The 17726-nt window shown below is 33.9% G+C and overlaps 1 protein-coding gene across 3 annotated transcripts in view; it reads right to left on the bottom strand.

Annotated features, from left to right (window-relative positions):
- The window catches only part of SUPT3H (SPT3 homolog, SAGA and STAGA complex component), a 535848-nt gene that overhangs the window by 373820 nt on the left and 144302 nt on the right, over nt 1-17726 (bottom strand). The window lies entirely within an intron of this gene.

The raw sequence follows: 17726 nt of genomic DNA on the forward strand, positions 1-17726 counted from the left end.
TCTTTAAAACAGTAGAACATGTGATCTTGAAGTACTTCCCAGAATATATTTGTAGTGACTAAGTTATATTAAATGCCCTAAGGTATTTTTCTCTTGTTCTTTTTGACAGACTGCTTAAGTCCACACTTCAGCCCAGGCTTGAAAGTTCGTTGTTTTTGTTTTAACTGTCCTCAAATAAAAGATTTTTACCCCCACCTTTACTGAAATATAACTGACATATAACATTGTGTAAATTTAAGTTATAGAACATGTTGATTTGATACACTTATATATTGTGAAATTGTTACCACCATTGTATTAACTAAAACCACCATTTCACACAATTATCACTTCTTTTTCGTGGTATGAACACTTATCATCTACTCTCACGGCAACTTACAAATATATAATACAGTATTATTAACTATAATCGACATGCTATACATTATATCGCCAGAACTTATTCATCTTAAAACTAAAACATAGTTTCAAATACCTCCCCATTTCCCCCTACTCCCCAGTACCTGAAAATCACCATTTCTGTTTCAATTAGTTTAGCTATTGTAGATTCCACATATAAGTGATATATGATATTTATATTTATCTGACTTATTTCACATAGCATAATACTCTCAAGGTCAACCCATTTTGTCAAAAACAACAGGATAAACATCTTTCTCATGGCTGAATAATACTCCATTGCAGTAATAGAAAGTAAATAGAATATTATATGTATTCATATATATATGTATATAAATGTAATATATAGACACATATATATGTACTACACTTTTTTTCAAGATTTTATTTATTTATTTGACAGAGATAGAGACAGCCAGTGAGAGAGGGAACACAAGCAGGGGAGTGGGAGAGGAAGAAGCAGGCTTCCAGCGGAGGAGCCTGATGTGGGGCTCGATCCCAGAACGCCAGGATCATGCCCTGAGCCGAAGGCAGACGCTTAACGACTGAGCCACCCAGGCGCCCCATATATATGTACTACACTTTTATCCATTCATCTATTGACGGACACCAAGGTTTTTACAGTGTCTTGTCTATTGTGAATAATGTAATGAACATGAAAGTGCAAATGATCTCTTCAAGATCCTCTTTTCACTTCCTTTGGATATATGCCCAGAAGGGAGAATGTTGGATCATATGATGGTTCTGTTCTTAATTTTTTAAGGAACTTTCAAAGTTTTTCACTGTGGTTACACCATTCACATTCCCACCAATAGTATACTAGGGTTTCCATTTCTCTACATCCTTGCCAACACTTGTTATCTCTTGTCTTTTTGATGATAACCATTTTAAAAGGCTTAAGGGGATACCTCATTGTGGTTTTGATGCTAAGTACCTTTTTATGTACATACTGGCCACAAACGTCTTCTGTGAAAAGATGTCTATTCAACTCCTCTGCCTATTTTTAATTGAATTTTTTTATGTTCTGAAGTTCTTTATACATTTTGGACATTAACCTATCATCAAATGTACCACTGCCAAATATTTCCTCCCATTCCACAGGCTGCCTTTTCAGTTTGTTTCCTTGTACTTGCTGTCCACAGGCTTTTTGGTTTTATGCAGTCCCACTTCTATATTTGGTTTTTCTTGCCTTTAGTTTTGGTGCCAAATCTGAAAAATCATGACCAAGAATGATGTAAAGGAGCTTACCACCTATGTTTTCTTCTAGGAGTTTTATGGTTTCCAAATCTCATGTTATTTAATCAATTTTGAGTTACTTTTTGTGCACAGTGTAAGATAGGGGTCTAGTTTCATTCTTTTGAATGTGACCATCCAGTTTTCCTAACACCATTTATTGAAAAGACTGGCATTTCTCCATTGTATATTCTTGTCCCACTTATAAATTTGTCTCTATTCTGTTCTTTAATCCATGTGTCTGTTTTTTATGCCAACATCATACTGTTTGATTACTATACTTCTATAATATAGTTTGAATTCAGGAAGTGTTATGTCCCCAACTTTGTTCTTCCTTCTCAAGATTGCTTTGGGTATTCAGGCTCTTTTGTGGTTCCATGCAAATTTTAAGATTTAGCTTTTCTATTTCTGTAAAAACTGCTACTGGAAGTTTGATAGGGATTGCACTGAGTCTATAGCTGGCTTTGGGTACTAGGAAAATTTTTAAATCAATTCTTCCAAATCAATGAGAACAGAATATCTTTCCATTTATTTGTATCTTCTACACTTTCTTTCATCAATATTTTCAGTGTACAGACCTACTACCTCCCAGGTTAACTTTATTCCAAGTATTTTATTCTCTGTGATGCTATTCTAAATGGGACTGTTTTCTTAATTGCTCTTGCTGTTTGTTGTTAGTGTACAGACTGCACGAATTTTTGTATATTATTTTTGTACATTATTTTTGTATCCTGCAACTTTAGTGAATTCATTGAGAACTTACAAGGTCTGATGGAGTCTTTAGGGTTTTCTATATACCATATTGTATCATACAAAAATAAAGACAATTTTACTTTTTCATTTCTCGTTGGGAAGATTTCTGTTTTGTTTTGTTTTCTTGCCTAACTGCTCTGGCTAGGAATTCCAGTATTGTGTATAAAAGGGGCAAGAGTAGGCATCCTTACCTTTTTAATCTTAAAAAATAAGCATTCAAAAAAAAAAAATAAGCATTCAGCTTTTCACCACTGCATAGGATGTTAGCTGTTTTTCATATGTAGAGATTAGTATATTGAGATATGTTCCCTCTACACACAATTTGCTGGAGTTTTCATGAGATGACAGAATTATGTCAAACAATTTTTCTGCATCTAGTGATATGATCATATGAGTTTATGCTTCATTTAACATGAAGTATCATACTGACTGATTTGCAGATGGTCAACCATCTTTGCATACTTGGAAATAAACCCCACTTCATCATAGTGCATGATTCTTTTAACATACTATTGAATTCAGTTTGCTAGTACCTGGTCGTGGTTTTTTTGTTTTGTTTTGTTTTGTTTTGTTTTGTTTTGTTTTTCCTGCATCAGGGATACTGGCCTATAATTTTCTTTTCTTATACTGTCCTTGTCTAGTTTTCTTTTCAGGGTATTGCTAGCCTCATAAAATGAGTTTAAGAAGTGTTCCCTTCTACAGTATTTTTTGAAAGAGTTTAGAAAGTACTGGTATAAATCCTTCTTTAAATATTTGGTAGAATTCACCAATGAAGCTGTCTGATCCTGGATTTCTATTTGATAAAGGTTTCTGATTATTGATTCAATCACATTATTTGTTATTGGTTTGTTTAGGAATTCTATTTCTTCTTGATTCAGTCTTGGGATATTGCATGTTTCTAGTAATTTATCCATTTCTTCTAATTTGTGCAGCTGGCTCCATATAACTGATCAGGGTAGTCTCTTATGATCCTTTTTTTTTTTTTAAGATTTCATTTATTTATTTGAAAGAGAGAGATGGACTGAGAGGGAGCATAAGCAAGGGGACGAGCAGAGGAAGAAGCAAACTCCCCGCTGAGCAGAGAGCCAAATGTGAGGCTCCATTCCAGGCCCCTGGGATCATGACCTGAACAGAAGGCAGATGCTTAACCGACTAAGCCACCCAGGTGCTCCTCTTATGATTCCTTCTATTTGTGTGATATCGTACACAAACTGTAATGACACCATTTTCATTTTTAAATTAATATTTGAATTCTATATTTTTTTCTTGATTAGTCTACAGAGTTCTGTCTATTTTGTTTATCTGTTGCTCTCAATTTCATTGATCATTTCTATTAACTTTTTAGTCTCTATATCATTTGTTTTTTCTCTAATTTTTTTAAAGAACTAAAATACAAATTTGTATTATTTTCAGGTGTACATCATAGTGATTCAATATTTATATATATTATCTGCTCTGATCTTTGCCATTTTCCCCTTTTCTACTAATTTTGTTCTTTGGGCTTACTTTGTTCTTCTTTTTCTACTTCCTTGATGTGTAAACATAGGTTATTTACTTAAAATCTTTATTGTTTCATTTTTTTCAAAGATCTGTACTGTTTCTTAATGTGGGCATTAATTACTATAAACTTCTCTATTAGAACTGCTTCTGCAGCACCCCATAAATTCTGGTATGTTGTGTTTCCATCTTCCTTTGTCTCAAGATATTTTCTTATTTCTCTTTTGGTTTCTTTTTTGATCAATTGGTTGGTCAGGAGAATGAGAGTGTCCACATATTTTTAAATTCTCCAGTATTCTTCTTGTAACTGATTTTTAGTCTCATAGCACTGTGGTCAGAAGATACTTGATAGACTATCAATCTTCTCAAATTTATAAAGACATGTTTTGCGGCCAAACATATGATCTATCCAGGAGAATGTTCCATTGAGAATGAGAAGAAAGTATATTCAGCTGTTGAGTGGAATGTGCTGTAAGTGTTTAATTCCATCTGGTCTAACGTATATTTTATATCCAAAGTTTCCTTATAGATTTTCTGTCTGGATGTTCAATTGTTGAAGTGGGGTACTAAAGTCCCCTATACCTGTATTGCTTATTTCTCTGTTCAGATCTGTTAACATTTTCCTTATATATTTAGGTGATCCTATGTTAGGTGCATAAATATATAAAAATGTTATCTTTTCCATAAATTGTTCCTTTTATCATTATATAATGAACAACTTTATCTCTTGTTAACAGTCTTCGGTTCTGTACCTATTTTATCTAATATACCTACCCAGCTTTCTTTTCATTTCTATTTGCATGGAATATCTTTTTGCATCCTTTCACTTTAGGTCTACATGCATCCTTACATTTGATGTGTGTCTGTTACAGGTAACATATAGTTGGGTCTTATTTTTCTTAATGCATTCAGCCAGTCAATAGTTTTTGATTGGAGAATTTAGTCCATTTACATTTAAAGTACTTATTGATAGATCTGGATTTACTCATGTCGTTTTCCTGTTTTTTGTTTTGTAATTCTTTTGTTCCTGACTTCCTTTTTTCCTTCATAATTTTAAGAATTTTGTGGTATGGATCCATTTCTCTATCTTTTCTGAAACTACTATAGGTTTTTACTTGTAGTTGCCATAAGGTTTACATAAAACATAGTTCTAAGAGTATTATTTTAAGCTCATAACTACTTAATTTCAAATGCATACAAAATCTCTACATTTTTACACTCTCCCCAACATAATTTATGTTTTTGATGTCACAATTTACTTAGTATATCCATTAACAAATTATTGTAGTTATGGTTATTTTTTATACTGTCTTAACCTTCATGCTAAGGATAGAGTACTTTATTAGCACCACTACAACATCAGAATATTCTGAGTTAAAACTATATATTTACCTTTACTAGTACTTTTATAGTTTCATGTTTTCCTGTTACTAATTAGTATTCTTTCATTTCAGACTGAAGATCTCCCTTTAACATTTCTTGTAAGGTCAGTTTAGTAATGATGGATTCCTTCGGCTTTTGCTAGTCTGGAAAACTCTATCTCTCCTTCAGTTGTGAAGGATAACTTTGCTGGGTAGATTATTCTTGGTTGCCAGTTTTTCCTTATAGTACTTCGAATATACTATACCACTTCCTTTGGGCCTTCAAGCTTTCTAATGAAAAAAATCTCATAATCTTATGAGGATTCCTTTGTACATAACAAGTTTTTTTCTCTTGTTGCTTTTAAGATTCTCTCCTCATCTTTAACTTCTGACAAGATAATTATATGTTTCAGGGTGAATCTCTATTTACTTTTTTGGTGTTCCTTATGCTTTTAGGATCTAGATATCTATTTCTTTGAGCAGGCTAGATTTGCAGCCATGATCTTAGAATACACTTCTACCCCTTTCTCTCACTGTTCTCCTTCTGGGACCCCTATAATGTATTTGTTGCTGTATCAGGGGATTTCATAAGTCTCTTAAACTATTTTTATTGCTCTCAATTCTTTTTTCCTTTTCACCCCTCTGATTGGATAATTTCCACTGCCCTGTCTTCAATTTTACCTCTGTACTGAGCCTAGGTATATAGCCACAAGACTGGGTGTACGTGTGGTGGGAGGGGAGCAGTTTGTGCTCCTGAGCCTCTTAAGAATTTATTTGTTGTGGGGCACCTGAGTGGTTCAGTCAGTTAACCGGCTGCCTTCAGCTCAGGTCATGAATTCTGGGTCCTGGGATCGAGGGTGCATCAGGTTCCCTGCTCATCAGGGAGTCTGCTTCTCCCACTGCCCCTCCCCCCAGCTCATTGCTCTCTCGTGCTCTCTCTCTCTCAAATAAATAAATAAAATCTTAAAAAAAAAAAAAAGGAATTTATTTGTTGCTATAGTCCTGCAGGACCCCTGAATGCATGCCCAACTGGATATCAGATCTAGGTAATCCGGAGGCACATCCCTCCAGCATTACTGGCAAAAGCCTGAGTGTCAAATGTGTCTATAAGATCTTTCCAGAAAGATGCCAGTGACTTAGAGCAAGCTATGGGGGGGGGGGGAGGCAGGGGAGGTGTCTGCTGACTGCCTTATTTCCTGGGGATGATCACAGTCAGCCTTTAGATGAGTGTCATTTCAACATGTGTATTTTCCCATTCATCTAAAGTATAGGAGTTATGCAGCTAGTTTCGGGATTTCTTTCAGAAAGGTAATTGCTCTGTGTGTAGCTGTATATTGAGTGAGTCTGTAGAAGGAAGGTATTTCAGTACACTTCTGTGCTGCTATTTTTTGTAGCCACTGTCCTAATTTTCCTTCTCAAATGAAAGATTTAAATCTGTAGTAACAGCAGCCTCAGAAATAGGAAATTACAAAGTTATAAAATGGAATGGGCCTAAAATGCTAGGCCATATAAAATAGACAAAAATTCACACATATATCTAGGTAAAAATATGAAAACATTTGCTCTCCTTATTGTCTCCTTATCTTCTCAATCTATCTTCTCAAACATAACTGGGAAGCCTTGATCTAAGAAAGGACCCGGTAGGACAATGGGAGAGGTGTCATTAGAATGACCCGGCACTCATCTCTCAGCTGCTGGAGCATAAGACTTTGGGAAAATCTCTTCAGGATTCTAATGCCAACTTCACTACTGCCCAGGGTGAGTTTTTTATTTAATATGACATACAGTTTTTACTTATAAACAGACAGCAATTCATATATGAACAAAGAGAAAAAAAAACCCTCTGTAAGACTATGCTGTCAATTAAATACACTTCAGAAGAAAAGAATGAAAGAATACTTAACATTTTTCTAAAGAAGTTGAATTAATGGATTTCCTTTGGCATGCCTCCTACATATAATAAATGAAAAGGTAACTTGATATGAAACATAAAAATAAAAGGAGCAGGATAAGATGTTAGAAATTATGTACATCTACCCATTTATTTAATAAGCAATAAAAATTAAGCAATAAAAACTTCAGAAGTTATGACTTCAAAGTCACCAACCAATTATGAAAAACCTAGAAAAAAATTCCCAGATCTACTGTTTAAGTTTTCTGTGTTATCAGAAACACCAAGCTTTTTCCCCCTGGTAAAAAGTAGGAAAATGTAACATCTACATAAAATCCATTCTCTACTGTCATAGTTTTCAAATATGCCTATATAGAACTTACAGAACTATTTTATAAATAGCAGTATAACTGAACATATATATTTTTAGATAATTTGCACTGGCTAGATCGTCATGTGATTTCCCACTAAAAAGGAAAGGGTAATTTCTAGACTGAAAAAAAAAATATATATATATATATATATATATATATATGTTATTCAAACACAAAATCCCTACAAAAGAGAAGAAAGGGCATCAACAACATGTTTTGAGATACTATCATGTGCCAATCATGAAACTCAGTAGTTGAAAAATACCTTCTTTGTATCAATATAAAAAGCCTGTAATGAAAATGTTAAATCATCTTAGTACCAATTTGGTTTGATCATTTATTAGCTCTGTAATCTTGACAAAGCATTTATCTCTTAATGTGTCAATTTCCGCATCTGTATAATGAAATGTAATACCACTACACCTCATAAGATTATTATGAAAATTAAATGGATTAATATAAAGCACTTGGAATATATCTTCATCCACAAAAATATTTAATAACTGTCGATAAAATGATGATGCTGAAGTATTTTCTCCAATTTGTAGATGAGGAAACTAAGGGTCAAGGAAAGAAAAGCAACTTGTCCACAGTCATACAATGAATAAACAACAATATTTCAAGCCAGGTATATCTGATACCAAAATCCTTGCTTTATCCATGAAGTAACCACCCAGAAAACACTTCTGACATTCTAAACCAAAATAATGAAGAAAAGTAAGCCTTCTAAAATGCTTTCTTAAAAAAATAATGTGAGTGTGTGTGTTTAAAGGTTAACAAAAAAATGTCCTGTACAGCAAAAAAATACTGTACCGCAATTCTCTGAATATTTGATATTCAATATATAAGTTTATGAGCCAGAATATTTAATTCCTTTATCTTACCAGATCCATAATATATAAAACATGTACACAATATGCAAGGTTGGATACTGGATGCCAAAGAGAACAATAAGATGAGTAAGGCACACTAGAGCAGCTTACAATGTGTTAGAGCAAAATACATGCAAAGATAACCACAATAAAATAAAATACTGCTCAGTACCGTAATATTAACATATTCAAAAGATTTCATACATAAAATGGGAGCAAAGGAACTACATCACATATTTTAGAGATATGAAAACGTCGGCCTAAGATTTATCAAAACTCCTAAGTTCAATCATTCAAGAACTATTTCTGAGCTAGAAAACTGTCTAGGGCCTTAGCAACAAAGCAAAGAACAAAGCAGTGGCTCTGTACTCTTAGCTTACACTCTAACAAAGAAAACAAACAAAAACCAGTGGGAAACAAATACATGTATGATATAATTTCAGGCAAGAATAAGGGCAGTGAAGTTAAATAAAACAGAGTAAAGAAGGGAAGAAAGGGAGGTGAGTGTTACTTTCGATAAGGTGGTGGCCAGGATAATAGTAATCTCAGAATGGATAATATTAAGAGAGTCCTGAGTAAAATGAGGCAAATACTGGAAGGAGCAGAATAGGAAGAAAGTTCCAGGAGAAGGAATCAGCAAGCACAAAGGTCCTTTGGGGAAGTATGCTAGATGTATCTGAGCACCTAAAATCCAACTTTCTTGCATTCTGGTTCAGACACCTTTCATTGTAGCACACTATACACTTCAGTGCTTAGCACCATTAAACCACGTTGTTCATTCTTACAAGTACTTTGAATTCAATCCCTAGCAGTCTTTCAATTCTGTTATATGGACAGAAAATTGTTCACTTTATATGAAGCTCTCTTTAAGGTGGCTAATATTATTGACACTTTCTTAGAGAGGACTTTAAAGAAATAAATGTCAGGGATTATTTGACTTATTTCCCAAACAAGTAAAATGATATTAGGCAAAAAAGCAGATTTTCTATGTTAAATACAGTGAGATGGAAAACAAAATCCTCCAGATAATTACTCTATCACTGAAAGTTCTTACATGGTAATACCCATTCTTTGTCATAAAAGAGGTGGAAATAAACAGTTTCCTCCATTTCCTCCTTTCTTTAATTTTAAGAAATAACAATTTTAGGGGCGCCTGGGTGGCACAGCGGTTAAGCGTCTGCCTTCGGCTCAGGGCGTGATCCCGGCGTTATGGGATTGAGCCCCACATCAGGCTCTTCCGCTATGAGCCTGCTTCTTCCTCTCCCACTCCCCCTGCTTGTGTTCCCTCTCTCGCTGGCTGTCTCTACCTCTGTCAAATAAATAAATAAATAAAATCTTTAAAAAAAAAAAAAAAGAAATAACAATTTTAAAAAGCCAATCAGTTACAAACCATCCTTAACTATCTCCTATAATTTGAAAATAATGAAGCACATCACTCACACACACACACACACACACACACACACTGAAAAACTTCCTGCAGCAAAAACAAAATATTCAAAGAAAGAAAATAAGTAAATTAAGGGAATGCAAAGAACACTAGGTAGAAATTTAATCTGAAAGTTTCAAAAGCATAAAACATTTTAAGAAATAGTTATAAGACAAAGGAGGATACTCTTCTTTTATTCCTTGCCATTTCATAAATCATATCTTGGCATTAAAGGCTCAGGGTCTTCAATCAGAAACAAAATCTTACCAGTCTCCAAAATAAATATCAGTTTCCAAAATAAAATAAAATAAATTATGTGAATATATTTCAGGTTCATTTCAGTTCAACTAATGAAAAATGTTAAGGTTCTTATAATCCGAAGTTTCAAGGAAACATGGTTCCCTTTTAACAAAGCAAGCCTCAGAAAAGCTCATATGCCAATCCTACTCATTTGGCCAGATCACAGAGGAAATCAATGGATGAGATTTAAATAAGAGAACTGCAGTGGCTATTTATCAGAAAAGGTAAACCAAGATTTCTGTATCAATCCCCCAGGCTAAGAGACCACCCAAAGACATTTTCACTGGTCAAATCTTATAAAACTCAAAGAGGAAGTCCTCACCACCAAGGAAAACAATACTCCTTCCAGAAGAATTTATTTGTAAGACAAATCAAAACCCTTAAGATTAAGACCCCTTTTATGCACAAGAGCAGAATGGTTTTATTTTGATTGGAAAGCCATTAAGTAAGAACCTTCTTCCTTGATGTCACAAGCTCTAGGTAACACAACTGGCCACTTTTTAGTAAGTAAAGAATTGGAAACACATTTAAAAAGTTATCACAGAAAAATCCCATTACACTCATAATGAAAATTAAACATTTTAACCCTGTATCTTCCCTGTGGCAGTAGGCCAAGGGAATGCCCCAGGGCACGCAGCTGCAGGGCATCATTTTCTTTACTACTGTTCTATATATCATGGCATTGTAAAACTTGTAATAGATGTTCCAGAAGAAACAGTTCCATCGTCAAAGATTTCTGGGACCACTCCACTAAACAAAAAGGTAAGTTTCTTTACAATAAAAATTTGTTTTTAAACTTTAATATGCATTGCAAATCTACAAGGGATGAGGAAAAAAGCAGGACATATTTCTAAATTATTGTGACTAAGTGACTAAGGAAAATTTAGTGCATAAAAATCTATATACATCTTGAAAAACAATCAGATTCCATGGAATATAGTTTGAGAGATAATATTAGAAATGCATACTAAGATGGATGAGGAATTCTAATCAGCTCACAGAAATCAATGGGTTCAATGCAAAGCAAGACACAACAAAAGCCCTGTACTTTTAAATCTGACATTAAACTTTAATGAAGGCTTTTATATATTTAAACTCCTTAAACAAGCCAATTCTTTATATTGAAACTTTGTGAAAAAATACTCCACAATTTAACTAAGTAGTGGAAGACTTTCTCGGGCCATTATCAATAAATTAAGAATATATCCTTCAGGTCAAAATGAAAACAGAGATTTGAAAAATTTGTATAGTCTATGAGGGTAGGGTTTTGTTTCCGTTGTTGTGGTGGTGGTGGTTTTTTGAGGGAAGGTTTTTTTAAATTAATGTCCTAAGACAATGAAGAGACAAGCCACAGATTGGATGAAAATCTCTGCAAAACACATATCTGATAAAGGACTGCTAAATAAAATAAAATATACAAAGAACTCCCAAAACTCAACAAGAAAAAAACAACTCAATTAAAAAATGTGCGAAACAGTCTGAACAGACACCTCACCGAAGAAGACATTCAAAAGGCAAATAAGCATATGAGAAGATGCTCCACATTGTATCTTATCAAGTAACTGCAAATTAAAAGAATAGGATTCCAAAATCCAGTATACCTGACAATGCCAAATGCTGGTGTGGATATAGAACAATGAGAATTCTCAGTCATTGCTCGTGGGGATGCAAATTGATACAGCCACTCTGGAAGACAACTGGACCATTTTCTTACAAAACTAAACATACTCCTACCATAAGATCTTGCAATCACATTTCTTCTTATATAAACCAATGAGCTGAATACTTACACATACACAAAAAGCTGCACACAAATAGTTATAGGAGCTTTATTCATAACTGCCAAAACTTGAAAGCAACCGAGGTTCAATAATAAACAAACTGTGGTATATCCAGATATACTTGAAAGCAACCGAGGTTCAATATTAAACAAACTGTGGTATATCCAGATAATAGGATATGATTCGACAATAAAACCACATGAGTTATCAAGCCATAAAAAGACGTGGAAGAACCTCTGATGCATATTATTAAGTGAAAACGGCCAATCTGAAAAGACTACATACTGGAGAATTCCAACTATATGACATTTTGGAAAAGACAAAACTATGGAAAGAGTAAAAAGGTCAGTGATTGCCGGGGGGTCAGGGGGAAAGAAGGTATGAATAGGAGGAGCACAGAAGACTTTTAGGGCAGTGAAACTACTCTGTAGGATACCAAAATGGTAGATACGTGTCATTATGCATTTATCCAAACCCAAACGATCTACAACACCAACAGTGAACCCCTAATGTACAACAGTGTTAATAATAATGTATCAGTATGGACTCATCAACCGTAATTGAAACAGCAAGGTGGAGCAGTAGTGGTAGAAGGCATACAGAAGAACCCTCTGTACTTTCAGCTTCACTTTTCATTAAGCCTAAAACTGCTCTTAAAAATAAAGACTATTATATGCAACTAATAAAGTAATGATGATATGCTGGCTAACTGAATTTAATTAAAAAAATAAAGACTATACATTTTATTTTTTTAAAAGATCTATTTATTTATTTTAGAGAGACAGAGAGAGCAAGCAACAGGAGGGGCAGAGGGGGAGGAAGAGAGAGAATCCTAGGCAGACTCTCTGCCGAGTGCAGAGCGAGACATAGGGCTCGATCCCAGGACACTGAGATCATGACCTGTGCCAATATCAAGAATCGGATGCTTAACCGACTGAGCCACCCAGGCATCCCTAAAAACTATACATTTTAAAACAAGAGAATTAAATTTAAAAATTAGGAAGGGGTGCCTGGGTGGCTCAGTTGGTTTAGCATCTGACTCACGGTTTTGGTTCAGGTCATAATCTCAGGGTTCAAAGATAGAGCACCAAGTGGGGCTCTGGCTCCAGGCTCAAGACAGAATCTGTTTGACCTCCACACTCACCCTCTGCCCTTCCCCTCACTCACGTGCATGCTCAAGCTCTCTCTCAAATAAATAAATAAAATCTTTTTAAAAATTAGGCATATTAAGAAGAAAAACTTACCTACATTCAAATTTTATGAATGTATTGTTTTTATTGAATCACAAATTCCACACTGAGACCAATTTTAAAATATTTATGTCATGTACTCTAGAAGAAAAGAAGAGGGTATTATCTCAGGACTTCCAGTGTCCCTGGCTGAAAACAATTCAGGTCATGAAAGTAAAAAATATTAATATACCTAGTGGATTAATTAATGTCACTAAATTTTATATCTGTTACATGTCTATGACATATTTTACTGCAGCTACCTCATATTCATTTATTTTACCGAGTAACCTGATAGAGAAAATGCTATGTCCAAGAGGGCAGCATTAATTCACAGGAAAGCTATGACACAAAAGTAAGTTTCTTATCTCTTACTGCAGCACTCCCAGTCTCTATATATCTGTAGATTTCTTAGTAATTGCTATTCCCAAGATATTTCTAATAATGTTTGTAGGCAGTCATTTGAACTCTCAGCCAATTTAAATTCCATTAGTCTTCTGATGAAAGGAGAAGTCAAGATTCTCATTCTGGCATTAAAGATCCTGGTTTTTTTTTTTGTTTTTTTTTTTTAGTTTAGTTTAGTTTGCCATGGTACAGTACATCATTAGTTTTTGATGTAGTGTTCAATGATTCATTAGTTAATATAACACCCAGTGCACATCACAACACATCCCCTCCCTAATACCCAGCACCTAGTTACCCCATCCCCTCACTCCCCTCCCCTCTGAAACCCTCACTTTGTTTCCCATGGTCCACAGTCTCTCATGGTTCATCTCCCTCTCTGATTTCTCCCCTTCAGATTTCCCTCCCTTCTCCATGCTATTGCTTATGTTCCACATATGAGTGAAACCATATGATAATTGTCTTTCTCTGCTTGACTTACTTCACTTAGCATAACTCCCTCCAGTTCCATCCATGTCTATGCAAATGGTGGGTATTCATCCTTTCTGATGGTTGAATAATATTCCATTGTATATATGTACATCTTCTTTATCCATTCATCTGTTGAAGGGCATCTTGGCTCCTTCCACAGTTTGGCTACTGTGGACATTGCTGCTATGAACGTTGGGGTGCATATGCCCCTTCTTTTAACTACATCTGAATCTTTGGGGTAGATACCTAGTAGTGCAAGGTCATAGGGTAGCCCTATTTTTAACATCATGAGGAACCTGCATACTGTTTTCCAGAGTTACTAATTTTGTGGGAAGAAAATCAAGCTTTAGAACAAATTAATAGAAAATAAAATAATAAAATAAAAAAATCTCCCACTTACATAATATTAAAACAAAATTGAAAAGCAAAAATCTGGCTAAACATAAGAATTATGTGCTTTGAAATGAGAGAGTTGAGATCCTATGAACTTTGGTTACTTGAAGAATAATTTTAAATTTATTTGAGATTTAATTTTATTTTTATAGGGGTATATTTAACCATATTCCAAGTAAGTCAATCTAACAATATTGAATAATTAGATAATTTTTAGTTTCTCATTTAGTTTATTAATAAACTAATAAACTAGTTTTAGCTAATAAACTAAAACTCTTTAAGTGTTCTTAATCTTAGGTTTCAGGAAAGAAATTTTTGCACATTTTATGAGCTTTTATCACACAAAAAAGCAAAACTCATTCAATATTTTTATGACTTAATATTTCTGATCACAGCAAAATGGTGAGCCCTGAGAATAAAAGGTATAATTAACCTAATAAGTTGTTATGACCCATCACATCACATAAGTTAGATTTCTACTGCAGAAATTTAGTGACAACATATGTGGTAAGTCAGAAATATAAAATTCTGTAAGGTGTAAGGTTTAAAAACAAAAAACCCTCAGACTTTCAGTATTTTAGAATATAGGCAGAGGTAAGTACAGGCAATGTATTTAAGAAAATGCATCCCACTTTCATTCTTTAAGCTATTTTAATAAAAAGGTTTTGTTGTAACCAGCTCAAACATTCTAGATTTGATGAGAGTACTTACTATAGAAACCAGGACAAGAATAATACAGATAGGATTCCACAAAAACTGCTTTAATGGTGTTTTCAAACACTGCATGTTATGATTCATTAGGGGACTATAATTATCAGTTTTAAAAAATGAAATATCAAAAGGTATGCGTAGCTAGAAACAAGTATTGTTCTTTGAAAGTTCTGATGCCAATTCAGAGACACACACACTCCACAAAATCACATACATTTATGTATAAATATATTTTACACTGGTCCCTAATATGGCTGAATGGATAAAATAACAAGACCCATCCACATGCTTCCAACAAGAGACTTACTTTAGCTATAAAGACATACAGACTGAAAGTGAAGGGATGGAAAAAATGTCCCATGCAAATGGAAGCCAAAAGAAAACTATCAGACAAAACTGATATTAAAAACAAAGACTGTAATTAGAAACAAATAAGGGTACTACATAATGATAAAGGGGTCAATTCCACAGTAGGATAGACCATTTATAAATAATTATGCACCTAAATATATAAAGCAAATATTAACAAGCTTCAAGGGAGAAACTGATAGCAATATAATAATAGTAGAGAACTTTAATACTCCACATAATTAATAGATAGATCATCCAGAAAGAAAATCAATGAGGGAACATCAACCTTAAATGACACATTAAACCAGAAGGACTTAACAGATTTATACAGAACATTCCATACAAAAGCAACAGAATACATATTCTCAATTGCACATGGAACATTCCCCAGGATAAATCATACGTTAGGACACAATACAAAGCTTAGTAAATTTAAGAGGGCTGAAATATTATCAAGCATCATTCCCAGCCACAATGGTATGAAACTAGTAATCAATTACATGAAGAAAACTAAAAAATTTACAAATATGTGGAGACTAAACATGCTACTGAAAAATCAGAGGGTCAAAAAAGAAATTATGAGAGAAATTTAAAAAGTACCTTGAGGCATATGAACATGGAAATGGAACATATCAAATTTATGCAATTCAACAAAAGCAGGCCTAAGGAGGAAGTTCACAGCAATAAGTACCTATTTCAAGAAACAAGAAAAGTCTCAAATAAACAAACTAACTTAACAACTTAAGGATCTAAAAAAGAACAAACAACACCAAAGTTAGTAAGAGGAAAGAAATAAACTTTGGAGCAGAAAGAAATTAAAAGTCCAAAAAGACAACACAAAAGATCAATGGAACTAAAAGACAGTTCTTTGAAAAGATAAACAAAACTGAAAACCTTTAGCTAGACCCACCAAGTAAAAAAAAAAAAAGAGGCCTTGGGGTGCCTGGGTGGCTCAGTCGTTAAGCATCTGCCTTCAGCTCAGGGCATGATCCCAGAGTCCTGGGATCGAGCCCCGCATCAGGCTCCCTGCTCTGCTGGGAGCCTGCTTCTTCCTCTCCCACTCCCACTGCTTGTGTTCCCTCTCTCGCTGGCGGTCTCTATGTCAAATAAATAAATCTTAAAAAAAAAAAAGAGGCCTAAAATAAATAAAATAAAAATTTTTTAAAGATTTATTAATTTATTAATTATTTATTAAATTTTTCTATTTATTAAATTTTCTCTCTGTAGAGAGACTGTTCATGTATATATGTTATAAAAAGCAATGTAAGCTGCTGATGACAATATTACAATGGGAAATTTTTATTTAAGAAAAAGTATTTTATGAAGCATTCTTAAAGCAAAATTACAGGGCATTTTTTTGGAGTACAGATATAGTTGAAAGTATCTTGTAATTCATGAAGACCAGAAGGAACTATGACAGCATGGCTGCTGGATTCTTTCCTTTCTCTTTTGTCTGTCTCTGCCTCTTTCTAAATACACACACACACACACACACACACACACGTATGTATACTATTTTCCAAGGATGACATTAAGAAGTTAATGTCTAAATTACAATTTATAAGAGTTGCAAATGAGATAAAAATCTCATCATTTTGTAGCAAACAGAAATCAGACTTTCTGAGTAAATAAATTCATGGAATTCACGTGACCTACATACACGCACACACATTAGCCCTTAATATAAAATATATTGTTTGTAAATAGGCCATGACCAGAAAAACTTGAAGTCCTAAATAAAGATGTTTTAAAATGCAGTTCTAAAGGTTAAGATGGATTTTTTTCACCAACAAACTTCAGTATTCCTATCAAAGATATCTTAATATGTCATGATTATTCATGAAAACCAAGATCTACAATATCAAATTAAATATTAAGACACTGCATCAAATTCAACTTTATATTTCTAGGGCCTGGCAAAGAGTAAGAGTTCAATAAATACTTGCTTGTTGAACAAAGCTGAATAAGATCATATATTCCTATTAAGCTTTCATAGAAAGGCTGTATCAACAGGTCACAGGAGGTCATAACCTGTACGTGGAATTCAATCCAAAGATTATCATACAGAATTCTTGATGTGAGCCCTCAGACAGACTAAAACACCCTGACAAACATCAAAAGAGAACTATTTTTAGTTCCTTAGGCTAACATATAGCTTTTTAAATATTATTTTATCTATATATGTAAAATATGTCTTTGTTTAAACAACCATTGAACAGATCATATAACAGTTCCACATCAGGAATTTAAAATATCAGGCTATGCATCAGGGTTTTCAC

This window comes from Ursus maritimus, unplaced genomic scaffold (assembly GCF_017311325.1).
Source record: "Ursus maritimus isolate PB19 unplaced genomic scaffold, ASM1731132v1 scaffold_29, whole genome shotgun sequence".
Lineage (NCBI taxonomy): Eukaryota > Metazoa > Chordata > Mammalia > Carnivora > Ursidae > Ursus > Ursus maritimus.